The following is a 2,568-nucleotide window of genomic DNA, read 5'->3' on the forward strand; positions in this document are numbered from 1 at the left end:
ATAACGAGGCTATATACAGGGGGTACCTGTACGTGTGGGAGTACAGGTTAGTCAAGGTAATTTGTAAAGTTACTATACATCGATAATAAACAGTGAGTAGCAGCAGCAGTGTAAAAACAGAGGGGGGTCAATGTAAATAGTCTGTGTGGCCATTTCTTTTATTTTTCAGCATTCTTATGGCTTGGGGCTAGAAGCTGTTACGGAGCCTTTTGGTCCTAGACTTAGCATTCCAGTACCGCTTGCCATGCAGTAGCAGAGAGTCTCTATGACTCTATGACAGTCTATGATTTGTGAGTAGAGTCTTTTTTGGGGGCCTTTCTCTGCCTAGTATATAGGTCCTGGATGTCAGGAAGCTTGGCCCCAGTGATGTCCTGGGCCGTACGCACTACCCTCTGTAGAGCCTTTGCAGTCAGATGCCGAGCAGTTTCCATACCAGGTGCTGATGCAACCGGTCAGGATGCTCTCGATGGTGCATCTGTAGAACCTTTTGAGGATCTGGGGATTCATGCCAAATCTTTTCAGAATCCTCTTCACAACTATCTTGGTGTGTTTGGACCATGATAGTTCGTTGGTGAAGTGGACACCAAGGAACTTGAAACTCTCGACCCGCTCCACTACAGCCCCATCGATGTTAATGGGGGCCTGTTTGGCCCTCCTTTCCTTATAGTCCACGATCAGATCCTTTGTCTTGCTCACATTGAGGGAGAGGTTGCTTTAAGAAGTTAAGAAGAAAAACGTGTTAAGATTGTACTTGTGTGGCTGGATAATAGAATATAGCAGCCATGCCGGGTAAAGATCCTAATAAGCCGAAGGGAAAGACTTCTTCCTATGCGTTCTTTGTTGCGACGTGCCAGAAAGAACACAAGAAAAAACACTCAGGAACTTCAATGAACTTTTCCGAGTTCTCAAAGAAATGCTCAGAGAGGTGGAGGACCATGTCTGCAAAAGAGAAGGGGAAGTTTGAGGACATGGCCAAGGGTGACAAAGTCCATTATGACAAGGACATGAAGGGTTATGTGCCCCCTAAGGGATCTAAGGCAGCAGGAAAGAGAAAGAAGGACCCCAATGCCCCCAAAAGGACACCTTCTGCATTTTTTGTGTTCTGTGCTGAACACCGTGGAAGAATCCCTGGCTGATAACCCAGGCATGGGCACTGGCGACATCGCCAAGCAGCTGGGTCTGCTGTGAGGCAAGCAGACTCCCAAAGACAAGTAGCCACACAAAGCAAAGGCCGCAAAGCTGAAGGAAAAGTATGAGAAGGATGTTGCTGCCTACAAGGCTAAGGGAGGTGCAGGTGCAACTGCTAAGAGTGGCCCTGGCAGGCCAGCTGTTGGCAAGAAGGCAGCGCCCATGGATGATGATGACGATGATGATGATGAAGAGGAGGAGGATGATGAGGAAGAGGAGGATGATGAGGATGATGACTAAACTGCCTGGAAACTTTAGCTGGAGTATTTGCAAAACAATGTGAACCTTACAATGTAACATTTATAGCATTTTGGATTTTTCAGAACATGTACAGTGATGTGCAATGGCTGCAATAATGCATACAGGGGTCATATTGTGCTGTCTTGTAAATGAACAGCTCTTATTCTCAAAGCACTGCTTGTTTTGTCTTTGGATGGTGGCATGTTCTTTTCCGCCCTATATTGATATTGTTTCCACTGCCGTTTTTAAGAAATACAAGAAAATGTGTAGACGTTTGCGACCCATTTTTAACGTGGAGTTTCAGTGTAGAATGGTTTCTTTTTATAATAACATTTTGTTTTGTATATTAAAAAAAAGAAGAAGAAAAAAAGAAAAGAAAAAATGTGTTAAGTAAAGAATAGATAAGTTTAAAAAAATTGAAAATAAAAGTAACAAATAATTAAACAGCAGCAGTAAAATAACAATAGCGAGGCTGTATACAGGGGGTAACAGTACAGACTCAATGTGCGTCTGCACCGGTTAGTCAAGGTTATATGTACATGTAGGTAGAATTAAGGTGACCATACATAAATAACAATGCCATGTCTCTGACCTCTTCCCTATAGGCTGACTCATTGTTGTCGCTGATCAGATCTACCACTGTTGTGTCGTCAGCAAACTTAATCATTGTGTTGGAGTCGTGCTTGGCCACACAGTTTTGGGTGAACAGGGAGTACAGCAGGGGACGAAGCAAACACCCCTGAGGGGCCCTAGTGTTGAGGATCAGCGTGGCAGATGTGTTTTTGCCTACCCTTACCACCTGGGGGGCGGCCTGTCAGGAAGTCCAGGATCCAGTTGCAGTGGGAGGTGTTTAGTCCCAGAGTCCTTAGCTTAGTAATGAGCTTTGTGGGCACTATGGCGTTGAACGCTAAGTTGTAGTCAATGAACAGCATTCTCACGTAGGTGTTCCTTTTGTCCAGGTGTGAAAGGGCAGTGTGGATTGCGATTGAGATTGTGTCATCTGTGGATCTGTTGGGGCGGTATGCGAATTGGAGTGAGTTCATAAATTCCGGCATGAGGGGGTTGATGTGAGCCATGACCAGCCTTTTAAATAATTTCATGGCTACCGACGTGAGTGCTACGGGACGGTAATCATTTAGG

General features: G+C 45.0%; 1 pseudogene across 1 annotated transcript; it reads left to right on the top strand.

The window, feature by feature from the left end:
* Positions 1–749: 749 nt before the first annotated feature.
* On the top strand, positions 750–1,632 carry LOC118391416 (high mobility group protein B2-like; annotated as a pseudogene). The gene has a single exon (XR_004827136.1). The product of XR_004827136.1 is annotated as a high mobility group protein B2-like (transcript).
* Positions 1,633–2,568: the final 936 nt, after the last annotated feature.

This window comes from Oncorhynchus keta, chromosome 12, assembly GCF_023373465.1.
Source record: "Oncorhynchus keta strain PuntledgeMale-10-30-2019 chromosome 12, Oket_V2, whole genome shotgun sequence".
NCBI lineage: Eukaryota > Metazoa > Chordata > Actinopteri > Salmoniformes > Salmonidae > Oncorhynchus > Oncorhynchus keta.